The sequence below is a fragment of the Sciurus carolinensis genome, unplaced genomic scaffold (assembly GCF_902686445.1).
Source record: "Sciurus carolinensis unplaced genomic scaffold, mSciCar1.2, whole genome shotgun sequence".
Lineage (NCBI taxonomy): Eukaryota > Metazoa > Chordata > Mammalia > Rodentia > Sciuridae > Sciurus > Sciurus carolinensis.
The window spans coordinates 144084-163515 of NW_025920318.1; the positions used below are offsets into that span (position 1 = coordinate 144084).

Consider the following 19432-nt stretch of genomic DNA (forward strand, 5'->3'; position numbering starts at 1 on the left):
TAGGTAAATTGTGCTATAGAAAAATTCAAGGACCAGGCTGATTTTTTTCCCTTACAAGTAATTTTTTCTTTTGCCTACATTTCTGATGTGTTCTGTGCTTATTTGTTTGAAGTTCAATAAAGAAGCCAGGATGTAGAGATCTATATGCATCATTATATATCAATTTTTCAGAATCTTTTTTATATCTAATTTTTCATTTCATGGAATTTTTAAAATTATGATTCTGAGTATCTGTTTCTAGTTTTACTTATTGGGATTCTCTGCTGAATCAATACTAATTACCCATATAGTGACTCATTTATTTCTTTTAATTTAAAAAAACCTGGTATAATAAGCATAGCAAAATTTACCATTTCATCCATTTTTAAGTGTGCAGGTGTTCAGACCATTCACATTGTTTTGCAACCACATCCACTATCCATCTCCCGGAACTTTTTTCATTTTGTAAAACTGAAACTTTCTAACCTTAAGCAGTTCCCCATTCATCCCTCCACCCACACCTGGCAACCACCATTCTACTCTCTATGAATTTGACTCCTCTAAGTTACTTGTGACATTATTACTGGCTTTTTTTTTTTTTTTTTTGCTTAACTAACATTTTCAGGGTTCATCATGTTATAATATGTGTCAGAATGTTCTTCCTCTTTAAGGCTGAGTAATACTATTCAACTGTGTGTGTATATTTTGTTTGTTCATTTTTCAGTGGGCTTTTGGGTTGCTACTTTTTGGCTATTATGAATAATACTGCTGTGACATGGATACAAATATCTATTTCATTTCCCAATTTCAATTCTTTGGAATATATAACAAGTTGAACTACTGGATAATATGATGATTCTATCTTTAATTATTTGAGGAACTGTCATGCCATTTTCTAAGGTTGCAACATCATTTTACATTGCCCCCGAAGTATACAAAGATTCGCTTTTCCCATATCCTTTTACCCTTGTTTTTTGTTTTAAAGTAAAAGACATCCTAATGTACCAAGTGAATTATTTCTTGATCTGACTTATCCATGTGAATCATTTTATGTATTTTCTATGTATGCATGCACCATCTCTTCTCTATTGCTATTACACTTTGAAAACATCTACATTCACTGTCATAAATTCTAGTAATTCTTTTTGTTCTTTGTTAATAATTACTTATCGATATGATCTTGTTTGGTAATCAGTTAATTTCCTTAGCTTTGCAGTGTGCATTTCAACTTTGTAGTTTCATTATCATTGTGTGCAGAATTAAGATATTCAGATATTTTAAAAAATATTATATCAAATCATTTTGAGGAGTATCTTCTGTTTCTTAGGATGAATTTTCATTGAGGACTAGGTTCATCGTCTGTCTTTGCCTGCTAAATTCCTTTGCTTCTTTTCTTATTCTGTGTCTGCTTGCATAGTTGCTCTGCCTCTTCTCTCTTGTTTATATTTTAATGCATGATGTGGGAAACACTAACCAGTCTTCTCTCATACTTTAAGAGTCTATGAGTATACGCTCCTTGCCACACTTCCTTCTTTTCTAAATCTAACTTCTTTCTCCTCTCAGCTAAAGTTTACGGTATGCATTTAGATTTCTCTTTTCTTTCTTTTTTAGTCTGAAGGCACTGGGGGAGGAGGGAAAGATTATATGGGATTGGATGCAGTTCTTTGTCAGAGCATATGAATCCTGTTCAACAGTCCTTAAATGCCCGAAGAGGTCTCACTTCTGCAGAAGCACATCCCACTCTGAGTGCCCAAGCTTGCCTGTGCTGCCCTCCCCTGGACAGTGCTTAGTGCTCCTCTGCCTGCTCCTGGGAGTGGGAAGGAAGCTCCGGCCATGTGTGCATCTCAAGCTAGGGTCTGCTGGTGCTTTCTCCTGCAGGGGGAGGTGTGGGGCAGGGGCCCCCACTGCCTCACAGGCAGCCCTGGCACAGGGCCACCTGGCTCATGAGGAAGTCACAACAGGGGCAGAGCCTATATTCAGTGTTGGAGCCAGTGCAGCTGCAGAGCAGGGGCTCCTTCTGCAGGTAGCACTCCTGGCCGGGCTGAGCCAGTGCTGGGTACGAGTGGTGCATCTCCCACTTGGTGCTATCACAGGGCACTTGCAGCCTGCATGGGTGCCACCAGCATTGGTCACACCCTGGGGTGGGTGGGGCGGGCTGTCCCCAGCCTGGCACTGCCCACCCCTCTCCCAGAAACCCCTGCCCCAGACTCGGGAAGAGGTGGTTACAGCTCCTTATCTGCCTCTGTCCGTGAGCTTGGAGAAGAGGGGCCGGGGTCCCACCTGGAGGGATGCGCAGCAGCTTTATGGAGAAGGTGCCCATCCAGGCTGGGGCAGGGCCCCTGAGGGGCAGAGGTAGCTGGGTGGGATTGAGAGGCAGCGTCCCTTGTAGTGGCTGGGTCCTGCCAAGAACATAGCCACATGATGCAGATGCCCACATGGAAGGTCCCTTCTGGATGCTTCCTCACCAGTTGGAAACTCTTGGGAGGAAGGGGGGCGCACTTACTGGAGAAAGGTCTCCTGGCTGTTGAGGAAGGGGAAGGAGGAGGGCTCACAGTCCAGTCTGGGATCCAGGCAGGCGTCCATACAGGTCCTCCCAGCAGTGGCCAGCCAGGACCTGCAGCGAGTATGGCGGGGGCCATGCCCCAGGGACCATGCTGGCGTTCTGAGCCCACTCCAGGGGGGTGGCGTTGGGCGCCAGGATGAAGGGGCTCTGTGAGGCCCGGTCCCTGGAGGGGGCTGGGCTGGGAGCTGCACAGAAGTCCTGCAGGAGGAGAGGGACATCAGGAGGTCGGGGGACCTGAGGGGTTCACAGCCAGGGGTGTCTGCTGCCTGCACGGCATGGGCTCTGGCCTGATGGGCTTGGGGTGGGACTCCAGGTCCGGGGCTGAGGACAGAGGGTCGCCTACCTGGTGCTGAATGTAGGCGTGGGTCAGCTCCAGCTGCCCACACAGGAGTACTCATAGGGCAGGAAGGGCTCCATCTGAGGGAGGGCGTGGCGGGGAGGCCTGGTTATGGGGCTGCCTGCTGGGCATGGGGTGGGATGTGCCAATGCCACGTCCACCTGGTCCTCTCAGCCGAGGTCCCTACCCTCTCTGAGGTCCCTGGGGGACTCAGGTTCAGCCCTGGATCCTCCCTGTGTCCTGGCCCCAGTGCCCCTGCTGCCCTGTCCCCCACCCCAGCCACACAAGCTTTCTCCTGCCCAGAGCCCGGTGCTCCACCCCTCCCGGGTTCTGAGGCCCCCTTGCCCAGCCCAGCTTCTCTGGAACATCACCCTCTCCAGAGCATCCTGTGCCCACACCCTCCTGGTACAGGACCAGGTTCCTTGGAGTTCTCAGCACCCCAGACTTCTTCCCCCGAGGACAAGCGCCCCTGCCATGGCTTCCTGTCCATGCTCCATCTCTCTCAGGAGCCCTCGAGGACAGGGACTGCAGCTTGTCCCCCAGAGTCTGGTACAGTGCCTGGCATGCAGTGGACACTCAGGAAATGGTTGTGGGATGGAAAAACTTGGTTGTACCCTCCCCAAGATGTCGGCCTTCACACAGAGGGATGCAGCATGCTCCCAGTGGGATGCGTCTGGGTGGCATCTGGAAGCACCTGCCCAGGCCACACATGGTTACAAGCGCACTACACAGAGGCCACATGTGACCCAATGGTCTCAGGGTCACGCAGCAGCCTGCACTGGGGCATGTGGCCGAGTGGCTGTGGTACAAGAGGTGAAGGTAACCAAGGGACAAGATGTCCCCTCCCAAACCCTCCCTGGGCTTCACCTGCAGGCCCAGCACAAAGCCACCTTGGAGGAGCCCACAGGTGGCAGGTGGCAATGGCCAGAGTGGGACAAACCTTGACTCAGAGGAGGGTGACTGTAGCCATCATCCTCCCCAAGCCCCACACAATGTGGGCACTCTGTCTGATCCAGTCCAACTCAGTCCCCAGTGACGCCATCTTCCTGCTGGCTGCCCCAAAGATGAGATCCTTAGCCTTAGTGGTGAAACTAAACAGTCCTGCCCAAACCCGAACCCCTTCTTCCTCACAAAGTGACCTCAGGGTGTCCAGCAGAGCTGTGTGGGGACCCTGCAGAGCGCTTCTTAGGGTGGGGCCCATCCTGGCCCCCTGGCCAGGGGAACTCCCAATCAAGGGTCCCAGGGAGACAGCCCCCACTGCTCCCCTTGAAGCTGGTCCCTGCCGCCTCTGACTCTAGGGACAAAGGCCACCAGCCTGACCTTGTCCCAGACTGGACACCAAGTGCTGTGTATTCCCAGTCCCCAGGCTGTTCCAGAGTCCCAGGAAACCCCAGCATCCCTCTGTGCCAGATGCTCTGCAGGCCTGTCCCACCCTGCGCTCCTCTCCCAACCCCCTTCAGGGCCCTGTGGCCAACTGATGCCCTGATATGCAGGGCAGAGTCCAGACAGCCTCTGAGCACTGCCCAGGCAGGCCTCTGTCCCCTTGCAGTACGAACCCAGGATATAAGGAAAAAGCCCCAGAGAAGAGCCTTTGCCCTCCAAATGTTGCTCCCCCGTCAGCAGCGACAGCAGTGCCTGAGTTATTTTCCTCGACGTCTGAAGCGCTTGACTCAGGGTGAGTCATAGGCCCTGCACACAGGAAGCCCTCCAGCACCTGCCTGCCAGGAATCTCCCACGGGGCAGCAACCTGCCTGCAAACACCCCATTAGGTCTAACTGCAGGTGCATGGCATCAGTCTCTGCGGGTGACAGGTGCTGGGCCTGCAGTGCCATGGAGGATGACCTCGAGAGGGGTGGGGAGCAATGGCAGCACCGCTGTCCTCTCACCCCACGGCCTCTATCTGGACTTAATGGAGACGCAGTACAGGCCCATCTGCGGCAGCCCAGGGGCACAGAACCTGCCCTGCCATGGGTGGAGTGGGGGCTGGCCCCTGGGGCTCTGCACTTACTGGGATCCTCTGACCTCCCCTCCCCTCCCCTGGAGGTCACAAGACCTGCAGGATCCACAGTCCACTCCCAGCCAGCTGCTTCGAGATAGATTTTCTAAAGCAGACTCTCAGCATCACCAGGCACTTACTTAAAATGCTGACTCCCAGGCCACACCTGGTCCTGTGAGGCAGGAGCCCTGGGGTGGCTGGGTCTAAACACAAGCTCCTCCCTGGTGATCCATGGGCACGGGAGCATGTGAGCCCCTCTGGGCTACCAGGGGGTGAACTGTCAGGAAAGTGGGTGGCAGGGCCTGATGGAGGAGGCTGCTGGCAGACAGGCTGGGCCAGGGTCCCTAGAGGTCTGCAGCAGATGTGGATGCCTTGTTTCCTGGATCCTTTGTCCTTTGTCACTGCTCACTCTCTCTCTCTCTCTCTCTCCCTCTCTTTCCTTTTTGTGGTGCTGGGATTGGACCCAGGGCCTCCTGAACGCTAGGCAAGTGCTTTACCCACTGAGTACATCCTCAGCCTGGTTATTGCTGTTTTATAATTAACTCAATAACAAAATTAAACTGATATTCATGTAAAAAAATCAAAGGAAAGAACAAGGAAAAGGAAGCCCCCTCAGCCCCTCCTGAGAACAGGCACCTCCCCAGTTCCCGTGTGTCCTGGCAGAAGCATGGAGGACGGTCTGGGCACATTCATTCCTAGGCACAGTCCCTCCCCTGTGTCCAGCCTTTCGTCTTGGGAGGGGACACACCACTCACAGGCTCATTTTGCTTGATGGGCCTTGGAAGTCAGGCCAGACTTCAGGGGGATGGGGAAGAGTCCTCACCCTGCCCTATCCCTGTGCAAGAGGAGGCCAGCAGGGCAGGGGAGAAGGTGCAACAGGGTTGTTTCCAGCATGAAGTGAATCAGATTTAAACCCCACCAAGCCCCCACCCCGGGCCTGTCCTTAGCACTGAGTCCCCTTCCAAAGACCACTGCTCTGGTCTGGTGCTCGGGCCCATTTAAACCCATTAACCTGTAACAATCAGTTGTCCAGCCCTCTACTGGGGCATGGTCCCGAGTCCACTTTCCTGTCCACCGTAAACTCCACAATAGGCATCCTCAAACATGGAGAGTGGCCCCCAAGGCAGATGTGGGCAGTGCCCCTGCAGTCTCTCCACCCCAGACACTCCACCTCAGGGCTATCTCCAGTCTGCTCAACCTGTGCAAGGGACAAGCCAGAAGCCATAGGAGTGGGCAGCCTGCAGCCATGGGCAGGTGGGAGCTGGTGGAGAACCACCCCAGGTTCCTGCCTTTCAGGGATGTGACAGAAGCCCCGGCTCAGAGGCCCCAAGGTGATGAGCTCCAGGCCACACCTGCCCCCTTCCTGGGACCACCTCCCAGCGGAGACACCTGTGCTGAGACCCCACCTCAGGGTTGCCCCAGTGGAGCCCAGACTCAGTCTGCGACTTAAGTTTAAGCCTCAGCTGATTCCCAGTAGGTGAACAGGTCTCCCCACTGGACAGAGTGGCAGAGTGCACCTCCTTGCCAGACTCCAGCTTCATCTGTTAGAGCTGAAGACAGGTGCACATCAGGACCTGGTGACTTGCTGGTGGGCACTTCCTCTAGAAACATTCATCTCCAGACCAGGGAGGAAGGACCTGGGTGTTTCCATCAGGAATGGAAAGCTGACCTTGTCAGCAAGATCCGCGGAAGTGCTGTATTCACGTCATCACTTGAGACAGGCTGCTTAAAGGTCACAGACCCACACCTAAAGCAGGGTCTGAAGAACCTCCATGCTTTCATCCAGAAGACATTGACTTGGCGTCCAATTTGAGTCAGGAGTGCTCACAGGTCCTGGCCCTTCATTGTGCTCAATAAGTGACTCTGAAACCATGGCTACCTTGTAAGGTTGTGCAGGTTGTTCACTGCACCAAGGTATGCCCCCTAAAACTTGTGCACTTGGTTGGTGAGTGAGGGCCCCTGCTCCACTCTCCAGTCCACATGGCTGGACACAAGGGTATGTTTGCCCAGGAGGGATGTGGACTCCTCTGCCCGCCCAGGCCAAGCCGGGTACATTTATCAAATTATAATTAGGTCCCACAGTGCAAGCAGTGGCCATCTCACCTGGGTCTCCATGATGGCCTTGATGGCAGCTTCAGACTCCTCAAGTTGTTGTCCACAGTCCACACATGGGGCTTGCCGATGAAGTTCTCTGCGTAGGGGTGCTGGAGAACACCTGGCTAGGGCCGGCAGGGGGTGGCTCTCCCTGTGCTCCCTTTTGTCCCTTTTATCCTGTTGCCTGACTCCTCCACCTCCCTCCACAGGAACTGCAGGGCCACTGCTCTGGCCCCCCCCCCCCCCGGGCCAGCTGGGTCACCCACTCACCTCCCTGGAGGTGGGCTTGCCTGGGAAGAACTCGTGGTTAAGGGAGCTGCGGGGTTGGCTGAAGCAGGTCTGCAGGAAGACACAGCCATGGGCGATGGCCTCCAGGGGGCCCGGGCCCTCTGGGTGGGGGGGAAACCAAGGCCTGTGAAGAGCTGAGGGGGCTGGGGGGGACACGAGGTCAGGGTGGGCTGGGAGCCCCTCAGCTGGGCAGGGGTGGGGTGGGGGCGGCCTGCTCGTGTCCCTTGGTGCAGGGCTGGGTGGGGCACCGTGGACGCCTGGTCTTGCTGTCTATAATTCTGGAGAGGTGAGGACAGAGCAAGGATTCCAAGGCCAACAGGCTGCAGACCCGCATCCACAGCCAACCTCAAAGGACCTCCACTCACTCATCCTAAAATCACTAATTCAGTACCTAACTATGCCAGCAGTACACACAGGGCTGGCTCCTGGAAGGTGCTTCATAAAGGGTACTGAATCCAGGGCTGCTGAGTGAGGTTGTTCAGGTTGTTCACTGCACAGGGATATCCTTCCTTGTGGGACTTGCAGAAGCAGCCATCCAGGATGAATGGCCCCATGGGACAGTAGCCAGGGCCTCTCAGCCAACATACCACTCGCTCAGAGGCTCTGAAGGGTCTGGCTGGCTCCTGTTCCCCTAACCAGGTCCTGGCCCTGCCCAGTCCTCTGACCCTGTAGGCTCTTCCCTGCCTGCTGCACATCCCATATTGTCCAGTGCCCTGGAGGACTGGACACAGGGCTCAGGCAGCAGAGCACGCTGGGTATTGTCCACATGTGGAAGGGGCCACACGTGGCAGCGGCTGCCCTGGCAGGTGTGTTGGGTGGCCCCCTTGGTGCCTGTGGCCAGGCAGGTGAGGACAGTGTGCTGGGGGACTCACTTTGACCTTGTGCAGCAGCTGCTGGGACTCAGGCTACAGCAAGAGGCCGTGGTCCTTCATGAAGGCAGGGACCCCAGGCAGCCTCTGCCTCCATGTACTTGTTCAGGATGCCCAGGAACTTCTCCTTCCCCTGGAGGAGGAGGGAGAGGAGGCAGAACTTCATCCCAGGTCCCCAGCAGCACCAGCACAGCAGACGCCCTGCTTCAGGGTGGTCTCCAGCCAGCTGTGCAACCCTGGGCAAGGCCCCTCCTCTCTGGTCCTCAATTTTTCATCAGTGAGCCACAGAGCTTGGACTAAACCAGAGGCTTCCAGTTTATTTTTAGCCACACAATTTTTCTTCCAAAGGAAGCCAATGGGACTGCACATTAAGTGAATCCAGGTGGATCTGCTTGGCCTACTCTAACCCTCAAAGGACTCCAAGTACCTCTGAGGAGTTGCGGAGCTCTCAGGAGATCAGATCACGCCCCCACACCCATCCCTTCATCCCTTAATCCACCCACCCGTCCCTCCATCCATCCAACCCTCCTCCCCTCAGGAATAATCTGGAAGGAAGGGTGGACTGGAGCTGGAGTTGCCCTGGTTGGGTCAACCCAGTTTCAGGTTGTTGCCATCACAGTCACTGATTAAGGTGATCTGGGACCACTAGGGCCAGCAGCCACCAACCAAGAGTGACACCAGATGCTCTGAAAGAGGAAAGGGCGCTATCCCTGACCTCAGATCATCTCCACAATGCTTCACGCTCCTTTTCCAGAACCCAGAGGACAGCAACCAATGAAATCCTCGTCAGTGATGCAGCAGGTTTTTTTTTTTTTTTTGGTTGAAATTAACAAGCTGATTCTAAGGCTCATCTTAAAACGCCAAGGACCTCGAATGGACAACGCTATTTTGAAAAAGTAAGCAGCTCTGTCTCCTGATCTGAAGAATGATTACTCTGGGGCTTTTCACCCAACGTCCCTCCAGGGAGCAGCAGACACCCATACACAACACTGGGGGAGGCAGGAAGCCCAGGAGAAGCAGGTTTCTTTTCTCTTTTCTGAAGTCATCACCTGGGTTCCCATTCTTGTCTCTCTCTCCTGCATGTTTGAACGTTCTCCAAAGTTTGGACATGGGAGTGGAGGAAGATCTTTGTAAGGGACCCCTCCACATCCGCAGGGATGGGCTCCCTGTCCTCTGGGTCCAAGTGGTGATCAGCATCTGCTCCACCTCAGTGCTTCTTGGGAAGCAGGTGCTCCTCCTCTGCCTTGTGAGGCAGGCAGTGTGGGGAATAGCAAGTCTCCTGAACTGGGCATCCAAGCCAACCAACAGGTCCTCCAAGGCCTGCTCCAGTTTCTTGACCTACTTCAGCACTGACAGGGGATCTTTTTGGAAGCTCGACATACATAGCCTCAGGTTTATAGCCTCTACCCTTGATGGCCTCTGTCTCCCATTGGGTGGTCAAGATCTGGCCTCCTCTCTACGTCTTGATGCCCATCTTTCACTGCCCCTCTGCACCTCTCACTCTCGGGGCTCTCTGTTTAGCACCTCCTTCCATTCTTAGCCTCTGTGACCAGAGGTCTCATGACCTGACTACTTCTCCTCTCCTCTCCATCATGCATGACTGTAGGCAATCCACCTGCTTGTCCTCTCGCCTGCCAGGTGCTAGTGGGTAACTCCTTGCCTTCCCACTCAGATATTTTATTGTGTCCTTTATGCTGAGAGTCTTGTGCCAGGCTCCATGTAGGGCACACAGGTAGGGGTTTTGGACACAACCTAGCTGCTGTTCCAGGCCCTGCTGGCTTTGTTGGGGCTGAGGTCTGCAGCCAGGTCACCAATGATGATGTTTGAACTGAATGTGTCCACTCTTGCCTCCAGCATGAGATTAGTCATGCTTTCCAAGGAGCTCCTGCTGAAGGATGACTCCCAGTCATTCTTGGGGGAAGGAAAGTAGTGCTGAAATGGTTGCCTCAGAAGGGTTGTCCCAGCCATTGGACCTTCCACCTTGACCCTCCCCATGAGCGGTGACTCCATGGGTTCAGGGGTGCATCTCAGGAACATCAGGGAGAGTCATGGAGACAGGAGGTGAGGTGCCAAACCTGGTGACAGCAGGACCCCAAATACCATCCCCACAGCAGGATGACAATCTAAGAATTAACTTTTCAATAGATACTTTATATGTATATACATATATATTTCTATTTAATATCCTGTTTTTGTCTCATTGACTCAATCTTAGCTTTTACTTTCCATTTACTATTTTTCATGGATTTTCAACATGCTTTTTTATTTACTTATTTATGATTTATTTACTTTTTTATTTTTTGGACATGCAGGCAAGCAATCTTCCACTTAGCTACACCCCTAAACTGATAGATTTTGTTGTTAATGTTTTTTACTGCCTTAGTAACATAGCAAACTTAACATTTTTTCTCAATAGGTGTTCAATTCTTTCCTGCCTGTTTCCTTTCATCTTTCTTCTTTAATAATAAAGGCATTGAAAACCACAGATTATCCCCTACACACAACTTTTTGAATCCTTTCTAGATCACTTATGATTTCTGATTTCATTTCTTTTTGTCAAAATTCTTTTATAAATTATTATTTGGGTCCATTTAAAGTTACTTATTCCTAACTTCATTACATTTTGATCATAGATTATGCTATTCAGTTTCTTGTTCAAGTTTGTAATTCTTATAAATATTCCATTGACATATATATGTAAATATAAATATGTATGTAAATATATATATGTGTGTGCAATGCATTTTTCTATTTTAAAATTGTAGAATTGTATTATTCAGTTCTTTTATGTATGTTCTCATTTTTTATCCAATTCAACTGTTCATTTCTGAAATAGTTATATTAAAGGGTAAACTATAACTAGACTTTAAAAAATTTTTATTTGCAATTCTGTACTTTTTTGGCTTTCTACTCAGTTGCTATTCATTTTGATGGATAGACTTAGAACAATATCTTCTTCTGCCTAAAATTTTTAACCTAAATTTATTATCTGATTTTAATACTGTCACTTTTTTCTCTTTTGCTTTACCGGTTATTACTCTGGTCTTATTTATTCTAAAACTTACTTTTTTGCCTTTTTTTTATCATACCCTCTCCAAAATATATTTGTATGTAGACTATTTTCAAAGACATGTATGACAGAAGACTGCTTCAAAATGCATACCATACTTTGCTAAAACTTAAGGCAATTTATGAACTATATAGACTCCCCTACCTGAATAAAACAAGATAGCTGCGAAATTAGGGCCAAAGTAAAAGAAATCTCAGAGCCAAAAAAATTCATTAAATGCAAACGTGATGGCATACAGTTTAGTACTAATTACTGATTAATTATATACATATTGCTAATTTGATTAATCAAATTATTCCAACCCTTGTATTCCCACCTGCATTCATTAAATTTGAAGGGCACCTAACTCTATTTTGTATTCTATTAGCACTTAATTTCTCTTTCCCCAAATTTCTAATCATATATTTCTATTATATAAATATTTCTATTATATAAAAACCCTCTCCTTCCCCCACCTTCCCTCCTCTCTCAGGAAAATAGATTGTTTGACTGGTTTGTTTGCTATCACTTATTCTTTCCCCATCTGTACCACTTAACAGTTCAGGGGTTGCTAAGATATTTCAGCATTTTTAGTTTCAATTCATCCTTAGATCTTCTCCTGAAGTATGGCTCTATGTTTTAAAACTCCTTATATAACTCATACACTAACCACTCAGGTGATTTCTCAGCTATTTTTCAAAGTTATTGTTTTTTCTCCTTTTCATCTTGTCCCATCTTAAGGTCTCTGTTCTGACTCATTTAATTTTTTGAGGACTATATTTTCCTCCAAAGGAGCACATGGGAACTAAGTTCCCTGAACTCTTGTGTACACAACCATCTTCTCATCCTCCTGATGGTTGAATGATTGTGCGTCCTTCTCTCTCAATCATCTGAAAATGTTATTCAATGCCAGAATGATTGTTTTATTTTGAAAAATATGTTGTCTTTTTCTCTCCCATAAAACTTGGAATTCAATGAAGCCTGCTACCTTTCAGACTCAAATTGTCTTTGCCATAAGGAATTTAAATATTGCCTCTCTTCCATCTTATTTTTTCTTTTCTCTAGATCTTCTATTTTTCATGTGTAGTCATATTTTGAGTTTTCTACATTGTGCTCATGATTCCCATCTTTTTGTATTTTTTACCAAGTTTTGAAATACATATTCCACTTGATATTTATAAATTAAAATTTAATTCCAAATTAGAATTCCTAAGTGCTTTCATTACTTTTGTTTTATTATTTTACCAATTGTTTGTTTTAGCAGCTCTTTTTAGTTAAGACCCACCTTTTCTGGAAATTTCCGTCTCTTGCTTCTAGGACTCCTTATACGGTTTGTGGTTTTCCTTTAACGACTCTGAGGCCTCAAGCTGAGTTCCTGGGGTACTCATTCTTTGGGGTTGTGAGACATAAAATATCTCTACCTATGTGATGAGTTCTGCAGTACCAGCTAGTAGTCAGTGCCCATTGGATGCTCTAAGATGAGAACAGGAATTTAACTTCTGAAATATTTTTGTGTGTGGACACCACTCTTCCTCTTGAATTGCCTTAGATTTCCAGCAGCTTTATTTTCTCCAACATCACAACATGATGATATTTGTTCCAAAATTTGACATAATTTTAGGTTCTGTACAAGACCAGAAGAAAAAATCTGCCACAGATTTCTCTGTCTGGATCTACAGAACCCAAAGACCTTTACCCTACAGGCCCTGCCTGCCTATCAAATATAGTCAGGGGAGAACATCTGTGGTGAAGTGAGAATTGAGGTTCAAGAACAGCAGGGACACATCCAGGATGCCCTATTCCTATAATTCTCCTGAGTGTATTTTTATTATTTTAAAATGAGAAAACTAACATTCACACGGAATTGTATGTAAGTCACAAATGTCAGAATAATAAATGTCCATCAAACCAATATTTTTGTAACTTCTATCAAAGTCATGAAAGAGAGGCATTGCAGCAACCAGAATGACTCAAGAGTCTTCCTTTTGATCATAATACCTTTCTGTCCCTTTAGGAGTGTGTTCCTACTCTAAATTTTATACTAATTTGTTTTCTTGTCTTTCTAAAAATAGACTTATGCTCAGGTATTCAACCTCAAAAAAACCCAGAATAAGCTTAAGTTTTGCTTATTCTGAACTTTACATAAATGGAAATATACTATAGGCATTCTTTTGTGTTATGCTGTTTGTTTGGAACATTTATTCATATACCTGTAGCTCTTTCATCTTTGTTTGCTGTACAGTACTACATTAAATGGACTTGCCACATTTTTTCTTTCTTTCTCCCATCAGTGCACAGTTGGGTTGTTTCTAATTCAATGCTAAATATTGCTGCTATAAACATTATCAATGTATGTTCTGATTTACGTGAGCATGTTTCTTTCCTTTTTTCTTTCATTTTCATGTGTGTGTTTGTGTGTGTGTGTGTGTGTGTGTGTGTGGTGCTGGGGATCAATTGTAGGACCTTGCTTATGATAGGCAGGTTCTTTTCCCCTAAGTTATATACCCAGCCTTGTAAGTTTCTTGAGAACATCAAACTAGAAGTGAAATGGATGTGATCCTTTTCAGGCTGGCATGTCTTTGACTTTTTTAGATAATGACAGTGCTTCCAAAGGGGTTGTATCAATACCCAACACCCAGAGTTTATTAAAGTTTACTAGCATTTAGAATTTCCAATACTACATGTTTTTTATACAATGCTATCTCATTTTTGTCTTAACTTGAATTTCTCTGATTAGTGGGTAAGCACATTTTTTTTCACATAATAAAAAAATCGACATTAAAAAGACATTTAAAAACTAAGCAAGTGGAAGTAACACAGCTGACCAAATATTTCAGCATGGTCATCTTCATTACACCCAGGCATAGGTCCTACTATGTGCCACATTATGGATGGGAAATTAAGGTTTACAGAAAGCACACAGATACTCAGTAGAAAACTGAGATTTAAACCAGACTCAACCTTCTCAGTACCAAGTCCCTGAATATTCAAGATAATAAATGGACCATCCACGTGCATGGCAGTCCAGAAACTGGAGTAACTAATGTGAGGGAGAGAAGACAGAAGGCTATATCAATTTTCAAAAATAATTCCATGGTGATACACAGGTGTAGCTGAGGCCTCAGGAAGAAAAAGAAATATGTTAGATGAATTTAGATTTAGTGATAAATCTGCCATGGGAGATTTTTAAAATTTTTTAAATTTGAACACACTCAAAGATTTTTTTATTCTTAATTTTTTGAACAGCAAAAAGTGTACATTTTTATTGTCAGGTATTTGGAAAAGTCAGAAAGATGCAAAGATGACAATAAAAATATCACTCAATCTCACTACCCAGGGATAACTACTGTTAATATTTTATTTTATAGTTTCAGCATTTTCACCCATAAATATATGTGTTATTCTTAAAATAGGTGAGTTCAGACTACATGAGTTATGTTGTAAACTATTTCCTATATATTAAGAACAACTTTTCTTTGCATTAAAAATTTATTTGATCATCATTTTGAAAAGTAATCCATGTCAATGCTTTAATCAATTTTTAAAAATATTTCAAATGACTCACTCCATGATGAATGTATGTATAGATAAAGACTGGTGTCATTTATGATTATTATTTCTTTAAGTAATATTTTTAGTCATTAGAATGATTATAGATCATAGTTCACAAACTCAAGTTTGCAAAATATATACATTTCTGCAGTTTCTTTAAATCACTTCCAATTTGGTCCTGAGTCACTTTATCTATGAATGGTGGTACACCAGTGTTTCTCTTATGGTTTTAAAAGAATTTGAGAAGCTTATCTGGTGCCACTATGGTCAGCATAGACAACATCATTGGACAAACTCCTGCTGTCCCTTAAAGCCAGGTGGCTCTCTGCTTCAACACTACCCTTGGGACAGGAGGGTTTCCCAAGCTGGAAAATCCCAGTGCACAGCATCCAGTCTCTCCACGGACATCAGCATATGCATCTATCTTAGCTCTGGCCACCACTGTAGGTGCTGCCAGGCAGAGGACATGGGTACTCATGGCCTTCCTTCCAAGTTGTGGAGAGAAAAGATCTGTCTTCACTCTTCACCCTCTGAAAAGCTCTCCAGTTCTCCCTGGAATGTTTGCAGGCCTGCTAATGACTTCAGGCTTTCACATGACAAGCATAGTAGAGATTCTTAGCAGTTTCAGCTTTCCACCAAGCAACACACTTAACTTAGGGTAAGGGATCCCCAAGGTTTTGTGATCTTCAAATGAAGAAAATAAAAAAGAAATGAGAACACCAGCAGTCCAATTACCTTCAATTCTTCTAATACATCATCTTACAATGTCTAAGACACTTGTAAGGTGATTTATTCCTACTGGAATAAAAAGAACACAGTAATTATTGTTTCTTTTATTTTTCATTTATTTATTTTGATTCATTGTACACAAATGGGGTACAACTGCTCTTTCTCTGGTTGTACACGAAGTAGAGTTGCCCCATTTGGATAATCATACATGTATATAGGGTAATGATGTTTGTCTCATTTTGTTATTTTTCCTTCTCTTCACCCACTCCCCACCCCTCTTTTTCCTCTATACAATCATTCTTCCTCCATTCTTGCCACCCTCCCACCCCACATTATGTATCATCATCCGCTTATCAGAAAGATCATTCAGTCTTTTTTTGGGGGGATTGGCTTATCTCACTTAGCATGATATTCTCCAATATCATTTACCTGCAAATGCCATTATTTTATTCTTCTTTATGTCTAAGTAATATTCCATTGTGTATATATACAACAGTTTCTTTATCCATTCATCAACTGAAGGGCATCTAGGTTGGTTTCACAATCTAACTATTGTTAGAAACTATAAACATTGATGTGGCTTCATCACTGTAGTGTGCTGATTTTAAGTCCTTTGGGTATAGGCCAAGGAGTAGGATAGCTGGGTCAAATGGTGGTTCCATTCCAAGTTTTCTAGGGACTCTCGGTACTGCTTTTCAGAGTCGCTGCACTAATTTGCAACCCCACCAGCAATGTATGAGTGTACCTTTTCCCCACATCCTCACCAACTATTATCAAGAATACAAGAACACAGTAATTATAGCACGAGGCAAAGAAGTGAAGGGTGCCAAAGACTGATGGGTTTCTAATGAAACTGAAAGAGCTCAGGGCATCAATGCATGGAAAGGAAAACAAAGCTTGAGAATGGGAACCTGGGCACCTTGCTGACAATGGGCTCCCCAGCCCCTGCTCTTCAAGTTCTGGAAGAAGTGTCAGAGGGAAAAAGGCAGAGGGTCAGGGAGGAGCCCTGGGTGCTGAGGTGGGAGGAAAAGGCAAACCCGGAGCTTTCCTGGGAAAAGCACAGGCAGAAGCCGCAGGCCCCAGCTCTGCAGAAAGGCCTTCTGCCCGCATCCACATGCAGGAGGGACTTCAGCTTTGTTCCTACCACCAGACTCACAGATGCGATGGAGAAGGTAATTTTTAAGCTGAAAATTTGGTAATATGGCCTCTGAGCCATAATATGGTCATTCTGAGCCATCCTAGAATGAATGAATTTGCAATTATAAAGTTACTTTTGTAATGCCAGCTGCGCTAGGAGATAGGATTTATTTTATTGCTAAAATAAAACATGTTAAATTTAACATTATGGTAATTCTGTCATTTCATTCAAGCAACATGAATTGCCACAGCATTCTGGGTAGGCCATTAGCTCACTTTTTTACTTATAGTCCTTCTTTTTTCTCTTTTTAATCCCAGAGAAATGGCTTTAATGAGTTTCTAATGACAAATAGGATCAATCTCAATTCATTCAGAGATTGCGTTTTCAGAAAAGACCTGATTCCAATTCTGTGGTGAGCTAGAGCAGGCAGTGGTAATGTCACCACACCTGGTCTGTCCCTTGGGGGATGGGTCTGCCTGGGAAGAAGAGTTGGCAGGTGAAATGCAGTCCCTGCTGGAAAGCTGCCCCAGGGTACAAAGCCAGCAGGGACTGTGCCAGGCTGGGGGCCTCCACTGCAGCAAGCCCCACACGCCTGGGCATGACCCTCAGGCCAGTGTAGGTGACCAGGGAGGTTTCCATAGCTGCTCACTGTGAGGCTCAGCAAGTATCAGAGAGCCGCCTTCACTCCTCCTGTTAAAAGCCTGCCCCACATCAGACCAAATGTCCACATGCCTGCATAGCCTATGCTAAACATAACCTTTGCTTTGAGGTTTTCAGAAAACTTTTGTAATTTTCCTTGAAAGAGATGGAGCAGGGTTCCACCATGGAGCAATAGTTCAGTGCTGTTAGACTCCCAGCTCAGCCCTCATGAGCTCTGTGACTTGAAGATGACTCAGCCTCTCTGGGCCTCATCTGTAAAGTCACAGGGGCACCTCTATCACGGTTACTGCAAGGAGCATGTGGCCTGATCCACAGAAGCTCCTGGAAGGCACCAGCCCTGAAAGTGCTCCTCAGGTCAGTGTTGCTGTCTGGCACACCTGGCTCTCAGGACGTTCCCTCCACCTGCTCTGCTCTCTGGGCAATGGCCACACAACTCAGGATTCCCAATGTGTAGGAAAAGTTTACTCACAAACTACTTCCAAATGTGCTGCGGTTTTGGCAAAAACTAAATATACCCATCAATCAAATTGGCATATTTTTCCATTTTCAAAACATTGAATTAAAAAAGTTTAGATTTCAGTTCTATAATTTTCTTTTCCTTAATATTTTCAGGTCTGAAATATCATCATAGACTTCTGAAGAGCTGATGTTCTGTGGACCCTAAGCCAGAAGCCCAGTAAGAAGCATGACACCTGGTGGGATGGGGTCTGCAGACCCCGGAAGCCTTGCTTCCCCTGTGCCCACTGCTCCCATGGTGTACTCCTTCTCCTCCTTCCCTGGGGCAGCAGCCAGGGCAGTGGTCACTCTGTCCATCACACATACAGTGGGTGCTGAATTGCTCACTCACAATGAGGGAGGCCCTCTGGGGACAATGCTGAGGCTCAACTCTGTGGTCCTGCCCCACCCACCGGACTTACTGCTTTGGCCCACAGGAATGCTGACTGGCCAACAGACCCTGGTGCTCACTCTGTTTGACTGACTGTGTCTTCCAAACACAATCACCTCATGTAGATTGCTTGTTCCAACTGGATGGAAAACTTTACAAAGGACCAAAATCTTACTGTTCTATATTTTTGTGAAATATTTTATCAGATCGTATGTACAACTAATACTTAACATTATATTAACATATAATACAGTAACACTTACTACTTAATGTAAATCCTAAAATATATACAATTTAAAATATAAGTCCTACAACAAATTCTCCCATAAAAACTCCTTTCTCATAACCAACATTGTCAGTCGGTTGCTGCTCTGAGACACTAAATACTACTTTCCCTCATGTCCTCCTTAAAGTGCTGTCTGCAGTGGTCAAAATGGTATCATGAATGCAGATCATGAGGCATTGGATGGTCCAAAGATTAGCAATTACTGGGAAGAAGTAGTGAGCTGAATTAATTGACTGCTGACATATTGACACTGATAGACACCCATTACCTTATAATGGCACTAATACACAAAAATGCACCAAAGCAAACTGGCCCTCCGGCTCCCACTGGCAGCAGAGTATATTAAGTGCAAGTCAGTGGGCATTCAACAGGAAGGCAACGGCTTTGACGTCAGCCCTCTGAGTGAACATCCATCCAGCAGGCATCCAAACTGCCTGGTGGTGCTCTGCAACTCTTCCCTCTGTGGACATCAGCAAAGAGCCCCCGCCTCCCTTTAAAAGTACCCTCCTGGGAGCCCAGCCCACACTGGGGACTTCCCAGGTCCTGCCTGTCCTCCTCTGTGCTGGGGAGGATTACAGTGTGCCCTGGAACTGGGAAGCACGTGCGAAGAAGTTTTCTGCCCTCAAGACTTGGTCCTTCCGAAGGGAAACCTCATGCCTCAACCTTGAAATGCTCCAGGATCCATTGTTCTCTCAGTAGTTGTGAAGTTTGGGCATGTGTCTGAGTTTGAGCCAGGGCATGTGAGTGTGCCTGTGTGCGAGCAAGAGCATGGAGTGTGCTACGTGGGTATTGGGGTGCGTGTAAGCATGCACACCCACCCACTGCTGAAGATCCGGGTGGCCTCTGGCCTCCTGTGAGCAGACCTGGAGACACTGATGCAGAGCTAGGAGCACACAGCTTTCCTCCTGGTGGTCCGGGGAGAAACACCTTCAGGCCTCAGGGCACAGTGCGAACAGAGGCACAGCAGATGCCAGCATGGTGCAGACATCTCTTTCCAGCTGCTTAA

At 46.7% G+C, this 19432-nt stretch overlaps 1 pseudogene; it reads right to left on the reverse strand.

Moving 5' to 3' along the window:
- Nucleotides 1-1888: 1888 nt before the first annotated feature.
- Nucleotides 1889-19432, reverse strand: part of LOC124975588 (alpha-1,6-mannosylglycoprotein 6-beta-N-acetylglucosaminyltransferase B-like) — a 24056-nt pseudogene continuing 6512 nt past the window's right edge.